Genomic DNA, 21,559 nt, shown 5'->3' on the forward strand with positions numbered 1-21,559 from the left:
ATGACAGCTCCGACGACTGGACGTAAGCGATGGAATCTTCTGTCCTGGCCTCTGAACAATGAGTTCCATTCAACGAGGCCACCATTACTTGAAGTGGTGTGGTTTTTTTCAGGAGGGGAAGGGGGGTCAGATTCAGGGGTTTCCCACAGACTCCCCTAATTAACCACTGCAAGAGACTCGGCTACTCTCTCCGTCCAGGAATGTGCTCCCAAACCCCCAAATATGCCTCTGTTCCATCCCTGTACTCGTTCCTTATTTCCAAATCACGTGCACCAGAGACTCTGATGAGAACATTAGTATTTGTCTGCTGTGGAAGGATATCAGTCACCTGCCATACCTGCGTGTTTTACTGAGTCAAGTTTACCTGTGGGCCTTGGAGGTACTGGTGCTAAGATACATTTTTTCATGGCTATTGTGTGTCAGCTCAGACAGGCTCTATTACTTTCCCTTTATGAGGTTAATGTGTGCCACAGGGCTGCAGAGCGTCCACTGCTTTGTCAAAGGACTGGTCTGAGTGAGAGGAGTTGGGTGTGTGTAATTTACCGTCCACGGTGGGGTCCTGAAGCAAAACCAGAAAAGAAGAGGTGAGGCAAGGGTATAAATATTAGAGGTTATGAGCACAGAGGTTATGAGAAAAAGGGAGAGAGGAGAGGAGAGGAGAGAAGAGGAGAGGAGTTTCAAACCGAGCTCCATTAATAGACCCTGTGTGCTGCTGAATTGATTTTGAGGTCAGTCCATAAAGCACACTGCCTTAGCACTGTACTAACAGTGGCATCATTATGGTGTTATTAGAGCAGAGGGGGAGGGTTGACAGAAAGGGGAGGCTGGTAGGGCTGTGGGAGTAATTTACAGGTGTGTTAAACATGACTGCTGTTCTAGAAAGAAAAATAAAAAAGAGCTGAGGTGGTGGTCAGACCGCTTCTGTCACTCTGCTTTTCGCTAATTATCTTCAGAGGTTACGTGAACAGCGCGAGTCTCTCATTTGTTATTCTCATATTCTTATTTTCTACATTCATATATGCTTTCACATGAGCTCCAACACATTGAACTGCACATGTAACTGACTGGATTACCAGGTGTCAAGGATTCATACACTTGTCAAAGCACACCTTCACAGTGTACAGTAAATCCATCAGAGGAGAAGGAAGCAAACGAACAAGGTGTTAATTGTCTCTGGCTCACACCTCATGGCTACAATATGAGAGATAAATAAAGTAAGTTAGAATTCAATTAAATATAAATAATCTAAACAAAAACAAAAAGTAAATCTAAATATCCCTACGAGCAGGACCAACGGGACCCTCTACAGGCCCTGCTTTGCTGTATGGACTCATTGGCTGCTCCATCTGGGCTCAATTAGAGGTCCTGGTATTCACTGTTGAGCTCAAGTGACCATTAATTCCTGTTAATCGATGCAACTTTTCCTTATTAGTCGTGTTTTGACCTTTTAACAAGTTAACAGAGGCCCAGTAGGGATTGAAATGGGTTCTATTCACACTGTGCTGCCTTTATGAATAAATGAACGGGTATATGCGAGTACCTGGAGCAGAGAGCTGTACAGTAATTATTAAGGCTGGTTTCACTTTATAGACCTACAGCAGTATGTGATGCTGATTATGAGTCTTCTTCTTAAACAGACATAACTATAAGGAGCTCTTGTGAAAGTAAAACTTCTTTTTTTTCTTCTGTTCCCTTAAACTGTCATACTTTCTTTCTCTGCTTAAAACGTATTCTTCTCAGCGCCGCTACAGTCATGAGGGGAATTCCAACCATCTCAGTTCTGAGTCAAAATGTGCTCTGATATTACAGCTCATTTTTGAGAGGTTTATGGTTAAATGGATTGCAGTGTGTTTTGCAAGAGGGAATGTGGGAATTTGAATCGTTCCAGATATGTCATCCATCTCACAAGGATAAACTGTTTAGACAGTTTAAGCAAGGCCATACACACACTCTGCCTGCGACATGAGCTCAGTCCTTGTACTCCAACATCTGAGTGTTTTGTTTAATTGTTCTGTGCTGCTACAGAAAAGAGGAAATGTTTAGAAGCGAGCCTTTTGTCAGTGTCTGTGCATTTATTTATGTTTTGATGTCTGCTTTGTTTTTATTTGGCACTGACGGGCATTTCCGTGTATCTAATTCTCACAAGTTCATGAACAGTATTTAATTCTTCTTGTCTTTGTGCTGATGATAACTTAAACTGTAACATATGTCCAAACTGATCTATAATCATTCACAGGCACAGATGCTATTCTCTGTAGGTCTGCTGACGGGAGAGTATTTTTGGCTGCCGCCTGTATTTCCGTCTCTAACTGAGAGAGAGAAAAAGAAAAAGACAAATAGAGAAAGGAAGGGAAACAGAGCGCCACTGAGAAAACCAGAAAGACAGACGAAATGGAACAGACAGGATGATAGGAAAGGTTAAAACCCAGAGACTTTCAACAGACCAATGAGCTGCGATGCCAAGAGCAGCAGAGCACTGTGAGAGACAGGTAATGAGTGTGTGGTAATACACCTCCAGACCTTAATTGGTTTGAATGAGCAGGCTGGAGAGGCTCTTCCATCAGGCTGCGGATGAGCTGACTGTCAGGTGACAAGGCGTTGAGAGAGAACTAATTGGTTCTCTCCTCCAGACATTGCTCCTGTCTTTCCTCATGTACAGTATCTGACAGAAACCTTATACGTGGTTGGCTTAGTGGGTTGCTACAAACCTAAAGCCGTGTCGATCAGATCTCTATCTGACTGTTTAGAAAATGTGCTCACATTCAGGAACAGGCCGAACGAAGCTCTGTGTATGCTCAAATGTCACTCATTTTTATGCCTCCGTGCCAGCGACAGCCGTGGCCGGAGGCATTATGTTTTCTGGTTGTCCATCCTACCGTCCGTCCATCCATCCCATTCTCATGAACGTGATATCTCAGGAACGCCTTGAGGGAATTTCATTACATCAGGCACTAAAGTCCACTCGGACTCAAGGATGAACTGATTAGAATTTGGTGGTCAAAGGTCAAAGGTAACTGTGACCTCACAAAACACATTTTTGGCCACAACTCAAGAATTCATACACTAATTATTACAAAGTTTCACACAAATGTCTAATAGGATAAAATGATGAAGTGATGACATTTATATCCAAAAGGTCAAAGGTCAACTTCACTGTGACATCATAATGTTCTGCAGAAAGACTTTTCTGGCCGTTATTCAAAGCCATAACTCAGGAACAGAAGGGGAGATTGTGACCATATTTCACATTTGGTCAGATACTGAATTGGTGACACTAATCTTGGGTGCTCACCTTGAAACTGTGGTGATTTTATTAAATTCCCTAAAAGTCTTCACTACAAATATTATATGAGTCTGGACAGACATGGATGTAAACTGCAACTTGACTGGTTGGTGGAGGCATACAACCATAAGGTGGTATTTTTAATTCTTATTTGAACCCATGTCTACAGTATATTAACTAGAAAATGCTTGCTGCTGAAATTTTACAGTTTTAAGTACTAACAGACGTTTAAGTTGCAGATGAAAGACAGTTTCTGAGACATGTTGAAATGGCAATAAAAATGGTGGGACTCAAAGAAGTTGAAGTGTAAGTGTAAGTGTAAGTGTAAGCATTAAATGAAATTCAAGTGTCAGTGTTGAGAGAAGTAGAAGTATCATGTAGATTATGCATTGAGCTGAAATTTTCAGGTGAAGTGGAAATCCTGAAAGAAATTAATGCCAGTTTATAAACTAAAAATAGATGTCATTTGAAGTGTCAACTGAAGTGTAACCACATGAACAGTGGGAGATGTGGGCTGAAGCATTAAAATTAGTCGAAATGTCAAAAGAAAAGTCCAAAAGAAAGAGATCAAATGAAATTTCAGTTGGTATGTAAGTGTTGAAAGCAGTTGAACTGTCCAGAAAAAGTGTAAGATGAATTATAATGAAGATATAAATACAAGAAAATGAGTGTGCATCACTGAAAGGGAGCACACTAATAATTATTATTATCGTGCCCAGTGTGCCTGTACTGTAAATACACAAACAAACAGTATCTCTCACGGTGTTTACAGTATTTCAGCACACATTATGTTGATTTATCTGATTTCTGCAGTTATACAGTGCTGCGTAAGTACTCTTAGGGGACACAGTATATTGACGTCATTTCATTTCTTGGATCTGAGACATGGAAGTAGCTGTTAAAATGCAGACTGTGGCTCCAAGGGTGTCTCATTTTAATTTTCAAATGTACTCGTGGTATTAGAGGAGGTGAGGACATTGTTGCTGCCGAACTCTGCTCCAAGTGGAGTGGATGCGATCCTTTAATACTGCTGATATCAGAGGATTACACCAAGATTGTCTCAGGCCTTACATATGTCTCTGTGTTACTATCAGGTATTAGCTTTCTAATACAGTGTATCTCAGCTGTCTGATTACACAGCTGGGGGGTGAGGGTCCCGGCTTAGGAATGACTGTAAGCCAGCAGCGTATGCATGTTTTTGGCCTGTAAAGGAATGTCCCATCTGCCCATCTGCCATACTGGGATTGCTGGTGGAGCAGAATCCGCAAAAGGGGGGGGGAGGGTTGGGGGGTTGATGAGACCAGCAGGGGGTGGGCAAGACCATTGCAGGGTGGTGGTACAGGGTAAGCTTTAGCATAGCCGATAAGGACAGTACAGTAGATGGGAGATGGAAAAAAGGGAGGGCGTGGACTGATTCCCATGATAATCTGTGTCCCATCCTTCATCTGGGCTCCTTGGTGCAGTAAGCAGATGCTGCAACGGTGAGAGGGTTAAGAGTGAAAGAGAAAAGGCAAAGGAGGAAGGACAGATATGGATTTTTCCTTTATGTTGAGGGCTGAGAAGATGTTGCGGCCCAGCTGTGTACCATGGGAACTCCATGGACCTGCGATGAATGGAGAAGGTAAAGCAGCCATGTATTACTTTACATAGCAGGGTCATGCAGGCTGCACCGGCTGCTATCACGTCCTCTCCACCTCTGACCTCTACGAGTGTCATGCAGCTGCAGTGCAGTAACTTCTGATTTATGGGGTTGTGTTTCTAGTGCCTTGTAATGAGATACGCATGGATATGCACATACCATGCTATCATTTAACTTTGTGATCTGCAGTATGTGGACATCTGATACTGAAGGCCTCTTTTCCATTCTAAGGGACAAAGCCTGTGTGTGTATGTGTGTGTCATTCGCGCATGAGCAAATGCACATGCGCGAATGACACATTTCAATTTAATTAGGTCTGTGTCAAAGGGGGCACAGACATGTCATGAAACAGGAAGTGAATGAATGTGAATCATTATGCGGCACTGCTCAGTGCTACTGATACAACAGTCTGACACAATAGAGAGAGGAGTTGTCTAAGGCTTTAGTACCTTCTTTGTACCTCTTATTTCTGTGGATCCGATAGCTTCTTGATTAAGCAACCCAGCAATTAGCTAATCTCATGCTATCATCTATTTTGATTCTGTCATTCCTGTTGCACTGTCATAATGAGCTAGCCAAATGTGTTGAAACTGAAATTGTGCTTTTGCCATTTTCTGACATTCTTAAGCGCTAAATTAGCCTGTTTAGCTCCAGTCCTGCTGATCCAACAGCAGCCAGCTGCTTTGACATTTCTAGACCAGGATCAGGTAGGGAGATGAAAGATGGTTAATTTAAGAAAGGCCAACCACCCACTGACTTTGTTATTTCAGTGCACTTAGGTGCTAGAAAGACCTGCTTGAGGAGCTTAGGCAGAATCCGTTTTATCTCTTAAAAATTACTTTTGAAACTATAGATGTGACTATATACATATATTTTATGAATATGACCTTTGCTTTTTAAAGTGGTGGGTAAGAGTTTTTTTAAGTGCTATATACTGTACATGAATAGTGTACTGTTCTCTTCAACTTATAGTAGATATCAATAGCTTAAAAGCTTATTAATCAATAGCTTTATCGGCTGGTCACTTACGCTTTTTAGATTTGCTGCTGTTTATTGTAACATATTCTGTAAATAAAATTGTTTGTTATGAAACAATTCCTTGTAAAATTTGCGAAAATTTATATTTCAAACAATAATGCAGAAGAAGTGAGTACAACTACATTTGTACCACATGAAAATGGTTTTAATTTTTTTTTTTTTTTTTTTTAAATAATCCAAATGAGTGTTATTGGTGAGCCAGTTTTGAGAGCTTCAGTGTAGCGATGAGGGCAGCAGTGGAGAGCTCAGACTGTTTGTGTAATTTAATGAGAGTTGGGAGTTGAACACTGAGGTTTCGGAACAGGTCTCATGAAGAGTTTTGACTTTTAATACTTCACATCAATCGTTTGATGGCTTCCCTTCCAGCCTTTACTCATCAGTCATGCTGTATTATTAGGAAGGCTCTACTTTCTCTGATGTTCCTTAACATCTTCTTTAGAAAGAGGATTAAAGTTTAAGCCAAAGGTTGCCTGAACAACTGTTACTTAGCAACCCTGGTAGGACAGAATACCAAAGAGAGACAATGGTTGTGAAGTTTGTCCGGTTGCTTAGTTGCTTTCAGTCATTCTAAGGCAAAAAAAAAACAAAACAAAAAACAATATTTTGATACTTTCTATGATACTGTTTACATTAATGTGTCAGTATCAGTATGATGTACATGATGAAATTAACTTTAAATTAAATTTGACATGAAAGAGCTTAAATCATCTGTAGTTTAGGGCTTTACATATTAGAGGTGAAACACTTAATTGACAAATATTAACCATTCTTTATAATTGATTAATCACTCAAGTCATTTAATCAAGAAAAAATGTCAAATATCAAACATTCTCTGGTTCCAACTTCTAAAATGTAGTGTAAGGGATTATAATGTGAAATTCAGTAGCTACATTACAGTTACCTTGACAGGTTGGGAGTCGACTTGTTTGATGTCTTACCAGTAGTGTGATGGACGGTTGATGTCAGTTTGGTACATGCTAGTTTGGTATAAGGGCTCGAGGTGTGGGGGCTTGGTTGGCCACAAAAAGAGAAGAAATGCCACTCCAGGTATCTGAAAAGTTGTCTAAAGCTCCTTTTCCATGACATGGTACCAGCTCAACTCTACTCTACTCTACTGGCCTTTTTTGGTTTTCCATTAGGCAGAAGTTGTGGTTAGTACCTGATATATGAAAACACTGAAGACCACCTGATTGGTCAGTCAAAACGGCATAAACCAATAAACGTTAGCAAGCCAGCTAAGAAGACACAACATTGGAGGGTGTGAGAACAATGCAAGTACACTGAGAAATTTCGACTTCATGCAGTCACTGGGGCTAACGTTACGCTAGCTGTTGATCGTCAGTAAATACGTCCAAACTGTAGGTTTGACTGCTTGTTAAACCACAACTTTTCGTTTTCTTTTTCTACACATATTAAACACAGAACATGTGAAATGTGGGCGCAGAGGCTTTGAAGTTTGAAGCAGGGCTGAGTAACAAAAGTAAAGTAACGAGTAACTAATTACTTTTGCTGTTGGGTAATTAGTAAAGTAATTCGATTACCCTTTAAAGGAGTAACATGTCATGTATAAATTACATTTTTCAAGTAACTTGCCCGACACTGCTCCAATGTGAGGACTGGCTGCTTTTCTCTCATTTCTGTCACTGTAAATTGAACAACATTTAATTGACTAATCGATCAATCCATAAAATGATCAACAAATTAATCAATACTGAAAATAATTGTTAGTTGCTTATCTAATACATACTGCTGCTTTCTTTATCAAAATGTGCACTGGCAAGAAAACAACATCACTCTCTTGTTTATTCAGCTCGTCTAAATACATTACTTTTTTTTTTATCTTTCTTTATCTACCTCTAAGGAGGTCTGGAGCTTATTAAGCCCGTTCTGCAGACTGGCTTCAGCTACAGTTTCCAACAGTAAATATACTGCAGTTTGCTTTCAGATATGCCGCTCCATCCTCCTAAAATAATTTGCAACCAGCACTGTAGCTAGAGGACATGTTTTTCTGGCAATTTGGTGGCAACCCAAGGAGAAGTTTACAGTACACAAATACACACAACACAATAAATTAGTGTTTTGCAAGGCAGATTCTGGTATATTTAGAGTCAATATTGTTAAATGTGACCATCTTTAAGCCAAGATTTAAATTAAGATACAGGGATTTTGTATTTTTTTTCCACCTTGTGGAGAGAGCATTGTAACAGGAAAGTTAGACCACTGTGTGGAGAGATTAACTTTAGAGAATTTAATGAATGTTTAAAACATGCAGAAAAAAACAAAAACATTTTCAAAAAAAAATTTGGGGTGGAAATAATTGTTTTGGAGAGGTGGGGTTGCGGTGGGGAGATTGGGACTCATTACCTCAGGATTTTGGAACGCTTTGTTAGGACAGATTTTGACGATTGATACTTTTGCTGAGCACATGATTCATTTTAGTCATAAATGTTTTAGTGATGATGCTTTTGACAAACTCTGTTATGCTCTGGTGCATCTGTTAGGCTGATTTCATTCTGTGTGTGTTTGTGCATTTGTTTTTGTGGTTGTTTTGTCTTTAAATTTTAAACTTGGCACACTGGTAGAAGAGGACTCTTGTTTCTCATTGTATTGTTCCAAGAGTGAATAAAAGCTGAATTGAATTGAATCTCCAGAAGATCTAGGAATGCTTATAAAATCAATGGGTAAAATGTTATCATAAGCAAAAGGATTGATGGCTTAAACAACAAAATACAACTCGCATTGTAACACAAACTGAATTATCCTTTTAAGTGATGAGACAGAGGCAGCACTGACCCATAAAATTACATTTCTGATAATTCAGTGAGATATAAGTTGTGCTATTTCCTTCAGGCAGTTGAGACACATTTTCCTGTCTGTGAATTCTAAAGTAATCTTCCGCTCCGCACAGGAGTAAGCATACTCTTCCCCAGACGAATCTCACACTGTAACTTTCATGGTAAATTGATCTCTGGTGTTGAAATAGCAGTTTTCTTTGGCTCTTCAAAGAGAAAAAAAAATGGTTATAGTATGAGGTTGGCCAGAGGCATAGCAGTGTCTTGAGAGGTTTGCCTACAGAAATATAGTGCAAATAGGAAACAAAATGGTGCCTCAAGAATCTGAGCTGACTGCTTGTTAATTAACCAGACAACACGGTGGAAGAAAAGGGAACCGCTGAAGGTCTCCAGTCGATCCAGTCTTGTCCCTTGAGAGTGCACCGCCTTGGGGAGAAACAGGATAAGAAAACTCTTGTTTCAATGTCTCTGATTCTGACAACAACCACAATGACTCTGCCATACTTATACTCCGCAGTGGTGTGACAGAGCGAACGCTGGTGTCATCATGATAAATGGAAAAGAGAAATGGATGTTTGTAGTTTTAGCGTTGAAAATTTTGACTTCTTTTCTCATAGACTTTCTCATTTTCATTCTGCTCTCCCTGTTCGACTATGTTTAAGTGTCTCTGACTTCATGGCTGACTTCCCCGCAGGGCGCCGGCAGTATGCATCTCAGAGCCTCTCTGCTCTTATTACTGCAGTTACTCTCCTGGGAAGAAGCCTCAGTGGATCGAACGAATGGTGATCAGTGACGCAGAACCAACTGTGGGGAGGTGGTGAAGGGGGAGTAAAGACAGAGAGAAACAGTGACAGAGAGAGAGAGAGAGAGAATATCTATCACTGCAGGAATTACAGTACAGGGACAGGAATCTTAATAATCATGAGGAAAAAAAATCCTAAGAGAGAAAGAACTAGATGAGTTGAGGGATTTGGGGGTTTTAAACCTTTGAGAAGAGGTTGATTGATGAAGGAGGGTGCGGGAAGAGAGGGCAGTGAGGGAGAGGAGAAGCTAGACAATTGCAGTGTCGGCGGCGACACACGAAAAGGCAGGACGGATAAAGAGTGTACACACTGACATATGGAGAAAGAGTGCCTGTCTTGCCATCAGCAGTTTCAGCTCATACAGCTAATGAGATGACATCAATCACTCAGCGGACCACTAAGCCAATGGGCTATTGTCTGCACTTTCGATATACAGTATCACACAAAAGGTCAGCTTCCTGGACAGGTGGAGGAGCTTTTTGGATTGTTGCCCACTTACCCTGCTTCCTATCAGTAATTATCATTACAGCCTGCAGCAGGAGTGCAAGAACATAGAGTGAGGATGTAAAGAACACTGTCTGTGAACTGGCAAATCACCATGAATGGCAACAAGGTAATGATACAACAACACCAGCTTGCATCAGACAGTTGTCCTGACAGCTGCTGAGGAAGTTGTGCCTTCTTCCCCGAGACATAGTTTCATCAGACAAGAGCACTTTCAACTTGGACATAAAAGTTTCACATTAGATGACCTATACTGGGTTTGTAAATTGCTTTCTTCCTCACATTCCACTGCTGTTGGTGAACTTCCGCTTCATTTTCCAGTTTGGCTTTTCTCCCTAATGAGATTTCTGTTTCCACACTGTAATTGGCTAAATTATATTAGCCAATGTGAAACTGGTGCTCCCTGCTTGTGCTGGGGATGCAATACAATCCCAACACTTTGTTACAGTAAAGCACACAAAGTTGAAATTCCTAACTCATAACTCTGAATTAGGGAAGAAAATTTTAAGATACTTGAGAACAGACTGCTAGATAGATATCGCACTATGTTAATGAGCAAGTATCTAATGATTAGTTATCTGTGAATCTGCATACTAACCAGTGGCATGGTGTGGGAAGAAACTATGAGAAAGCCAACTGAGACAGGACCTCTTAAAAATAAGGCATAAAGTGGGACATGTATCCCTGCGGCTATTGTTCCAAAGTTAAATGAATTTGAAGCACAGTTACATCATGCTGGAGCAGAACAAACCATGTAATAGCCAGTAAATAACAGTTTGTTGTTCAAACAGCAGCAGCACACCACTAGTCAAAATGGCATACAACTCAGAATTGGCATGTGACACTAAAACAAGAGCGGCGCACCATCAGCACTGCTGGACGCCCACAGATTCTGTTCTCTGTCAGTAATATCTCTGTGCAGCTTTTTTCAACCAAACTCCAAATATCCTCCCTCCATCTCCGCTTCCTGTGCAGTTTTCCAAAAGTACGGCAGCTAATAACATTAGTTAGCAACACTGAAAAACTGCCTAACTTAGTCTCCGATGTCTGATGTGAGATGACAATCCCACCGTGAACAGAACCTTGTACCCTGAGACTCACAGGTATTCAGTGCAAATAAAGTAGCTTATTGGAGGAAACGTGAGGGAAGGTGAACTTGAAACTAGCAACAGTTTGTGAGAATTTACAGTTGACAGAGGGGCTCAAATAACAAAAAACATGACAAAATTTGGGGAAGCGCAGGTAAATAGCGCATAATTTCTTCCTCGCTGATTGGTTGCAATGTTCCTCTCCTGCATTAAGTTTCCCATTGTTAGTGGGAAACTACAGTAGTAATAGGGATAAATTGCATAGTCCTTGATTAAGAGTTACTTAGAAACTACTTGTTAGCTATTCATTAAAAAGCACTAAAAAGCACTGATATATACAAGCATATAGTATACTATATTGTATAGTATATTGATTCATGAGAAGCAGGTTCAGCAGTGGATTCAATATAAAGTCTGACAAATGTCTGACAGGGGTGCTTCTGACTTCTCAGCTGTAAAAGTGTGTTTGTATTTGTCTGAGAGCAGTTGTTTTGTAACAACCAAGCATTACCATCCCACAATTTGTTCCACAAATTAGTTGCAGCCACCATTATGAACAAGCTGCTTCAGTCTGTGTTTTTTGAAAGTTGGGATAATTGCATAAATGCAGGACATCTGCCATATTAATTCAATCTAAAAACGAAGGGGGGAGAGGCTTGAGAAAAAAAGGACATTATTTTTCCAACAACCCCAAATAGAGATCATCATTTTAAATAATACCTAAGTGTTAATAGCTGCAGGTATGGAAATCTTCAGTAATTGGTGCAGTAGATGTATAAAGTGCATTATGCCAAGAAGAGAGAGCCAGTTTGTGTTGTGGTGTGTATATGACAGTGAGTTAGTAAAACTTAGCTGAGATGCTAATTAGCGCTTCCACTGCCATCCCTCTAATTACAGTCCCATGTAGGCTGCAGCACTGACAGAGAGTGGATGGTTAGATTTTAAGTGTGGACACTCTGCTACACTGGAGCTCATCTCTTCACTGCTTCACTGCCCAGTCTCGAGATTGGGCTCACACGCTGAGACATTAGTCATCCTGAGCGGTGCATACTGCTGAGTGAAAAGCTGATTCAGGTTCTTATAGAATTGTAAGGTATTGCAATGCGGAAGACGGCAACGACCTTAAAGACTTTAGCATCTATTGTAACACTAGCTCCGTGCAGAAGTACTGATGTGGATGGCTCACTGGGTCATTTTTCATTTGCTGAATTTTTCACCATTACTGTAAAACTCTGCCACCACAATGGGTGATTCATCACCTCACCAGCAGAATGTAATTCAGGTTGATATACTTTATTTCTTCCTCCAAAGGATAACAGAGTGACTTATTTGTATCTCACACACTCATACAGTATGTCCCTTCCCTATCAAAGCTTATTATGAATTCGAAATATGAGTAATAACCAGAGGGATCGCACTGGTTGTGAAGGATTCCTGCATTAATCTCAGTGTGTTTAATGTGTGTGTGTGAAGGCTTCTTCTTGTTTGACCAGGTCCAACTCACTGCAGTGCTACAGTAAGTTCACAACAGAGTATGATAAACAAGGCTGTAACACACACTGGTATAAATATAAAAGCTGGTGAGTTTTAATACCAAATAAGATACATTTATTCATTTTATTTATTCATTTTGAATATTTATCTTAAGTAATAAATGATAAATTCATAATTTTACTTGCAGGAAAATAGTCTGTGTCAAAAAGTATTCAGACCTGCTGGTAAATTTGCGTATAATAAATGCAATTTTTCACCTCTCATAGACTCCTAAGATCATTGTGCGCCTGCCAGTTTGAGGATCATTACAGCAAGAGAACAAATTTTGACTAATAGCTCCAGACTGTGTTGGTTCCAAGATATCAGAAGAGCACTTGTGGCTGTTTTTCATATTACGCTTTATGCCAGCAGCACAGCATGGCTTTTGTTTTCCCTCTGCTTTTCTCCTGCAATTAGCAACTGTAACAGACAGCAGTGGCAACTCTAGCAGGCAAACACCTTATAACAAGAGCATGATATGTCACACTACAGTAGCTACTTTTAAAATCAATAAATCATGTTGCCATCTGATTTGACTGATCTTTTTTGCTCCAACAGCAATATAGGCTGGTAGAGCTAACAGTGCGGGTTCCCTAACTGGGTGATTCCCATCTTTCCGTTAGTAGTTGGTTTGTCTATGCCCAGCGAACATGGTAGTCTCAGTGCCAGCCTGTACTCAAAAGAAAAACGACAGTATAGATTGAAAATTCAGCCAGCAAAAATGATCTATAGTTGAGAGACAGAAGCCATCTAGCAGCCGTAGTAAACGACCTGAGGAAGTGACGCAGTTCAGATGACATCAATATAAGGTGACAAATTTCCGTAATTGGAGGTGGCAGGTTGGGTGGATGGCTAGATAGATACAGTAGATGGCAAAAGGTGGACTTAGCTGCAGGAGACCACTGTTCACTTCCTGTTTCCAACCAAGGGTTGGGACAGTTTTTTTAAAAACCATAACTACAATTGTCATGGTGTTTACTTGGGGGGCGGCTGTGGCCCAGAGTTAGGGCGGGTCGTCCACTTATTGGAAGATGTGAGTGTGTGTGTGAATGGGTGAATGTTGGCATGTAGTGTAAAGCGCTTCAAGTGGTTAGAAGACTAGAAAGGCACCATATAAATGCAGTCCATTTACCATTTACTTTTGCCATGATGACAAAGGTTGCCGAACTTTAAGGAAGTAGTAACTTTAACCCATACCATGTTTCAAGCAATCATTTTTACTGGAACCATCTTTTTTTTTAACCCTAAACAAGTGGTTTTTGTGCATAAACATAACCAGACGTTAACCACAGCGTTGTCACACCGTAAAACATCCTTATTTTTTACAGTGATTTGTAACAGTTTTGGAAAGCACTGATAGAGGCAGCATATTAGAAAACGCTCCTATGGAGTTCAATGGTACAGCCGACCTATGTGGTCGTTTAATTATGAGAATATTCTTAGTTCTATTATTCACACCTTTACTTGGCTTGTCTCTTGATCAGCATTTCAAACTGTGCCTCACATACTACTACAGCTATTATACTGTAGCAGCCCCAACAGAAAATCTCTGCGCTCTGTGTGTTACGCCCACCACTGACTCCAAGGGCTATGTTACTGTGTTGTATTATTCAGCTTGATGAGTAGTGACGGTTTCCCTGGGAGACAGGGCTCCACTCTCCCACTGGAGCCCTTCAATCTTTCATTATGATGATGTTTTGGAACCCTTTTACTCCTTGCAAACACTTTTATCTCACTAACAAACTATTAATTTGCCCTTTGGTTGTGAAGACTGATGTAGAAAAAGAAGGGCCGGTTTTGAAAAAGTGCAGTCAAGACTTCTTGAACCCCCCTCTGCTTGCATCTCAGGGTAGGGCGGATGATGCCCAGTCCATCCTCTGTCTCAAACCAGAGAGAAGGGGTCTTTTTTGGAACCTGCAGAGGCAGCTGGGAGGGGCGTGGCAGGACTGGCATGTGTGAAAAGAGCGCTAATCAATTCCCAGGCCTTTAAGGGGATAGAGGTCAGCAAAAACATCTCACATTTTCCAAATGTCCCTGCACACTCGAACATTATTTAAAAAAAGCCGAGCCAGGCCAGCTGCTGCCATCATCACAGCTTTTACCAAAGGCAGGAAAAGCCTTGGCACAAGGAGCTGCAGGAATTTTTTTTTTTTTTTTTTGTCGGTGCTGGATTTCTTCCAAGCAGATTTTCCTGCTTAATCTTCACTTTAAATCCGCCCTCATCTAGCCTTCCTAGTCCGGCAAAGCTTTTGGGTTATGGCGGGCCTGCCATGACCAGCTGTGACCCACAGTATCAACCAGATGAGCCATGAAGTCTGTGTGTGTGTGTGGGTCAGTAAGAGAGGGACTGTGTGTATATTTTTTCTATTTGTGCATATTGGCAAATTTGTATCCATGGAGTGATCACTGTAATTGTTAGAAAACTGCAGCTTTTATGACGTTATTTGAACAGAAATAACTTCATCTTTTCTCCTATAATTTATTTCATTCATTTTTTTAAATGTCAGTCTAACTTTCCTTTGCTCCTTTGCTTATGCATTTGGAAATATGATTCAAGTAAGGCTATATTGTAAAAATGTCTGGTATTTGCCACAACAGTCTTTCAGTCTGGTGTCTCTGAGGAGAAAACCATAACTGCTGGTGGAAAGGAGAAAAAAATGAAAGTTATGAACTTGTACTCCACCACTGTGGCAGAGGACAGGTCAATGCTAGTCGCTGTCTGATCCAACCAAACCTTGAGCTCACTACGGTGCTTTTTGAGGAGGCTGTGTTGGATTAACTAGTGTACCACTGACAGTACTGTAGATAATCCTGCAGGGTTATAGAAACATTTATTATCTAGGCCATAATGGATTCCGATTTTTCACTGGTTGATCCACAATGATAATGATTACAAATGCTTGATGGACTGACCTACATTTGTCCTACATCTACATCTATAGGTTAGCCAGCATGAAGGATGATTTGTTAAGCTTCAGTCTCTTACTATTCCTGTTTGGCAGGTCAGCCCCACTGTGATTATTCATCAGCGAGCGTACATCATCATACCAGTCAGTATGAGATGATACATAGGTACATATGCATCATCCCATAGTGACTCCAAGGTTAGGCATCATTCCATCATTCCATATTCCTCATGGTATTGTTATGAATAATCAACTTAGGTAGTTTATGCTCTCTTGAGCCCTTTAGATGTTTTGGTTTCAGCATAACAACAGAGCTCTGTTTAATAACAGGGTTGAGCCCTGCCATGCTATTGTTTTGAGCAGGTGTGGCAGCATCAGAGATGTGATACTGAATTAGTGATTCAAAGGATAGTCTTTTCAAAAATGCCTTTGTCTACTCACATTGAATACTGACCCCAAATTATATGTACGTAAAGCTCACAAACCGTCAGTTGACACGATCCACATGAATCACTCTGTTCTCTTTTTATGATATTTAATCAGACATTAAAATGATGCCGTAGTGAAAATTTTGCAGCTACAGATTAATACTGAACATGATGTCTGACGGTTTGTGAGTGCCTCTCAGAATCCTCCACCTCTAAACATGTTGCTTTTTCAGATCCATCATTCGTTCAGACATCATTAGACATCAATAAAACCTCCGACTGCTGAGCTGAGCAACACCAGGCATAACACTGGTGACCCTGGACACTCATCTTCCTCAAGCCATTTCTCCTCATTGATGTAATGGATGTGTCCCTGAAGGGTTTTTTTTTTTTGCACATTTCTTCAGGGCAGGCTGCTGTTGTGCTTTTAACGGGGACAGCATCCAGAGGCTATGGATCAGAGCAGCCTTTCAGGCCTAATGTTCTGTGAGTGCAGGGAGTATTGATTCACTGTGTCACGTATGATTATAAACACAGATTAATAGACAGTAAGTTTTCAGCTGCAGGCAAAATAAAATGTTAGAGGAATGACATTTTGCTGCAGTGTTTTGGCTGCATGTTTGGGTTTAATAATGGAGATGTGACAGCACGACCTTGGATATATAGCATATAGTTTCACTCTCAATCTGTCCCCAGGGAGAAATTTATCAGTTGCTTCTCTTATGGTGTAAAGAGTGTGTTGAATATCAACTCAACCTTCCCCCAAAGTATTTCATCGCTGATGTTAAATAATTATTTGACATGTTTACAGCCCTTGTTTATGGAGGCTTCAATTTGTCAGTTTCTGGTTTTACAGAGTATTTTTAGTACAATTTCCTGATTTCATATCTTGCTCCATCCTAAAAGGCGATTTATTTTCAATTTATCACTGCCATCTGTGTCAAAGGCTGTTAATGATACCTACCAGTGTAGAAGCATAGTGCTGTGGGAGTGCCATGTCAGCGCTCTTTTCACTGGGATTTGGATGAGCTTCATGTGTCTGTGCCTGATAATACCAGAAAGGACCTGTGAGAGTCAGGGTCAGGGATGAGCAGTCTCCCTTGTGAAATATTCAAACACTAAATATCTCAACCGAACTCAATCCCATTGTCTTATGTAACCAGACGAGGTTTTCTGGCTCAGTCTTGCGCCACAGGTTAGAAACCAGAGGCATCACATCATTTAGCTTTGCTAATTTATTCACTGCCAGCACTGCTGTGAAATTCCATTTAGATAGTGTTTCAAATTCTTCTCACATTATATTGTGTCAATTTAAATGCATGAGAGGAAATAATAGAAATTTGAACACTATGGTTATTGTCATGCCAATGGGGAATAATTACCGTGTACCACAGAAAATGGTTAATTTCTTCAGGGCTTTACATTTTAGGATTGTGACAGAGTCATTTTACCCATAAAACCTCTCAACTCTTTTTCTTGTCCCAGTGTTAATTATCATTTAAAAATTATTTTGTTGTGATACTTTCTTTCATCACCTCATCTCTGAGCTAAGTACATAAAATAAGTGATTAAGTAACAAAAAAAGGCTTAAAGCTGCTATATCTTGATCAGCTCTCCTCCCCTAACAAAGACATTTTAGTCTTTGAGAATATGTGGAAGACATATGCACATTACAGCAACCTTTTTGTTTCAGAGGGACTACTCTGATTGCTAATCAACACTCACTCAAACCTAGCCTGCTCTTTTACACACAGTAGACATCCTGGCAATTACATTGTGTTTCCAGTCATTGTAAATTATTGCAAGTGATTCCTGTACAGGTTTGCCTCAGTCCCTCAGAATGATACTACACATGCAGCCGTGTTATTGCGCTCAGCAGGACTGCATTTCAGGGTGTTGTGACTACACAGCAGCGTGGTGATGTTTTCCGGTGCAATGACTGATACAGGAATGAATGTGTCTGCTGACGGATTGAATGCCAGAGTAATTAAAGGTTGGCTGAGGGTGGGCAAGGATGAGTTGTCTGCACACCAATGATAGTTGCCTCCTATTTCTGCTTGAATGCCTACTCTGACTCTCACTGAGTGTTTGTCTCCTCTCTATCATGTCCCATGTTGTCTGTATCCCTCATCTGACTGTTAGCTAGGAGGGGAATTTCTGTCAGATGAAGCCTCTCTGACTTCCTTCCCCACCTGGGGGCGTTTCTGCAGTCACACATTCTCAACATACTCATTAATAACTAGTGGGAGTTTTCCCTTGTGAAGCTACTACGGCAATGTTGTTCGCCTGTTGTTTGCAGTGAAGTCTCTTCATTTTTAAGATATCTCCAATTTGTCTGTTGTGTACCTGCTTTATTTGTCTTGTCTCATCTCATCTCATCTAACACTAGTACAAAAAAGTAAGAGATTTGTAGTAACTCTTTCAAGTCCTAGTGAAACAAAACTATATATTTTTTGGTACAGTAACATAGATCTTTTCTCTCAAGGAGATATCTTGTATTCTCTTTAGAGGAAATCAACCAGAAAGGAGAAAAACTTACCTTTAATATTTCTTGTCTTCCTAAGGTGCCTCCTGTCTGTACTCCAGTAGGCGTGCCGTTGTGAATTCATCCTTGCAGATGGAGAACTTATTTGCATATGACCAATCAAAATGTTTGCACAAAGTGGTGCTATCGTTGTCCTTTCATCAGCGTGACTGTGACACTGACTGATAGCCAGGCTCACAAGCTACAGTTACCAAGAACAATTTTGTTAAACTCTGCATCTCCATTCGCCATCTCACTATTTCAGCTTCTCTCTCAGGATGAACCACTGGTGGAATACAAGCATTTTAAAGTGAGGTATCTCATTCTGTTAGATAAGAGTCATCTATTAAATTAAACTGCAAAATGTGTTTAAAAATTGCAGATTATTCAGTCAGGTGGGAAACAACACAATTGGGAAATTGGAGTATCAGTACAATAGCATAAACTTGCTTTAAAACCCATAAAATTAGGTCAATACAGAGCAAAATGGACTACAAGTATTAGATCCTACACACGATGGCACACCCACACAGGTGTTTTCACTTATTATGCCTGATTAGACCTCCGCTCAGGACTGTGTGGGTGTGTACAGACTGTGCTTGATTGACATCTGTCTTAACTTCCTATCAGATTTGTTGCACATGTTTTAATGGAGGAAGTTACGTGTTTATCATTCTTTGCAGTTTGTGAAGGTTTGATGATGTCATGTAATTGAACCTGTGCAGAGGTCTAATCAGCCAGAGTAAGTGAAAACACCTGTGTGAGTATGCAGGGTCTTGGTCTGGTAGAGGTCATTATATCATATAAATGTATACTATATTAGATTATAAATTCAAAATGATATACCTTATTTTTAAGCATATTTGGTAGTTGATTTTAATCCATATCCCCGTCAGACAGAATGAGATGCTTCAATTTAAGCAAGCAAGCAAGTTAATTTATATAGCACATTTCATACACAGAGGAAATTCAAAGTGCATTACATAAAAAATAGATAAAAGATTTTATTCCAGCGCATCCTGAGAGAGCAACTCAAAATATCAGACCACTGTCTCAACTGTCAGTCAAACACACAAAACAGCTTGACCCTGCAGAGACTTGGGGGCTAAAGGGACGTTTCATGAAATACAGTATCAGCCAAAACATTTTTATCTTTCTTCAAAAATTAAAAAATGTAAACAATAAATTTATCACCAGTTTTCTCATTTCAGCTGACTTTAATAGTAAATGCTGTTGGATATGAATGTATCAGACAACGGGCCTAATTGTCCTAACAGATAATTTTGTAGATAGATGAAGCATAAGATTTGAGATAACTGTAGAGACATAAAGTTGTTCTAGCGTTGGCTGAGATCGCAGTCAACAGCCTGTTGCAGCCTGATCCAGTCAGTTGGGTTAAAGATAGCTAGGCCTCATCATTTCCTTAACCTTTAACCTCTCACAGCAGAGGTTTAACCAAGCATAAATGAGGTGGTTGATATACTGTTCACCCCTCAGGATATACCCATTCACTCCAGCACACATTCGCATACTTACAGCACTAACACAGACACAATGAGAGGGTGTTTTCCTCTTGAAATACAATGGATAATGGCTAATCGAAAAACCCTTTGGGAATGGGAGGTCATTTGAGGCGGGGAAAAGTTCAAGCAACCAAAATATGTTGAAGTACCACAGTGAAGCATATGAATCACATGCAGGGAGGCTTGCATGCAGGCTCACATATCCAAAATACATTGTTCGTTATGTTTAGTGGCTACCGTTGTTGTTATAACCGTAAATTTATGTATTGACATTTTTATTTTTAAGCATACAAAGAGCTGACACCTTCGACTGAGTGCTTACATAGACTGACTGTGAATTTGTCCCGCTGCCAGCAGCTTCCACCTCTCCATCTCCCTCTAATTATTGTTGGAGCTAAGTAAAGCAGCCTTAGAGCGGCCGAGCATGAGCCTGCCTGTTCTCCAATCTCCATATTAAAGATAGAAGAAAAGGTCAGCTTAACAACACCTAAATAGGTATCGACAGGTGAGGAGGACAGAGGAGGCGAAACGGGAGGGGAAGGTCAGTGATCTAGATAAATACCATACGGTTATGGAATTGAAACTGTCAAAATATGCAGATGAGGAGGGAAGAGTGAGATCGTTGTTGAGGAATAGTGGTTGTGCAGATGGTACAGCTTAGAGAGCACCTGAGAGTGTAGATGCCTGTCGCTGTGCTCATGAATGAGACTTGTGATTAAATGAGAGACAGTGTTTCATTTAAACATTGCATTTGCAGTTATTCCGGCGGTGCGGTCATGCCTTTTAACTGGCATGAAATCCAACATTTTTAGCCTCAGAAGGATGTATAAGATCAGCAGAATTACTTTCAGCTTGAAGATTTCAGATCAATACAGCAGGATCTAAAGCCCACTTCAGGAGGAAATCATTTCCATTGTAATGCTACGGTGTGTCTGCTCGATGAAAATCGCTCCCTGGCACAGCGAGGATATTGCTGCCTTCAATAACCGCTGTCATCTTTTATAGCATTTCTTGCTTTACACATGGAGGTGAAACATTTAGAAAATGAGGTGGTGGAGAAGAGGTGGACAGGGAGACCTTGATGATTTTGAAAGAGATCCTTCACTCACATTTTCTTCTTGAACTCGGTGAAGAAATAACTAAATGAAAGGAGGGAAAATGATGAGTAGATGAGCCTCAGAAGTCCTTCAGTGTCATTAGTATAGAGCACAAAAATAGGTCAGCGGGGTATAATGGAATCACATAAATGGATGGATTTTATTAGAGGATAGAAAAGACAAAGAAAAGAGAAAAGGTGCGAAAGATTTTTTTTTTTTTAAAAAAAGCAACTGAAGCTGAAAGAAAATCGAAAAGTTAGCTGAGCATTCTGCAATAATGGAGAAAGCGTGCATCATCATTACAAATACAGTTTGTGCCTTGTTGTTGCTTTGAAATGATGATCACAACTCCAGGGATTTCTAGGAGAGATTCATATTTGCAATGTGTCTGAAAGCTGAAA

At 40.3% G+C, this 21,559-nt stretch overlaps 1 protein-coding gene across 4 annotated transcripts in view; it reads left to right on the plus strand.

The window, feature by feature from the left end:
* The window catches only part of LOC137181357 (kazrin-like), a 117,047-nt gene that overhangs the window by 70,694 nt on the left and 24,794 nt on the right, over positions 1-21,559 (plus strand). The window lies entirely within an intron of this gene.

This window comes from Thunnus thynnus, chromosome 4 (genome assembly GCF_963924715.1).
Source record: "Thunnus thynnus chromosome 4, fThuThy2.1, whole genome shotgun sequence".
In the NCBI taxonomy this organism is placed as follows: Eukaryota; Metazoa; Chordata; class Actinopteri; order Scombriformes; family Scombridae; genus Thunnus; species Thunnus thynnus.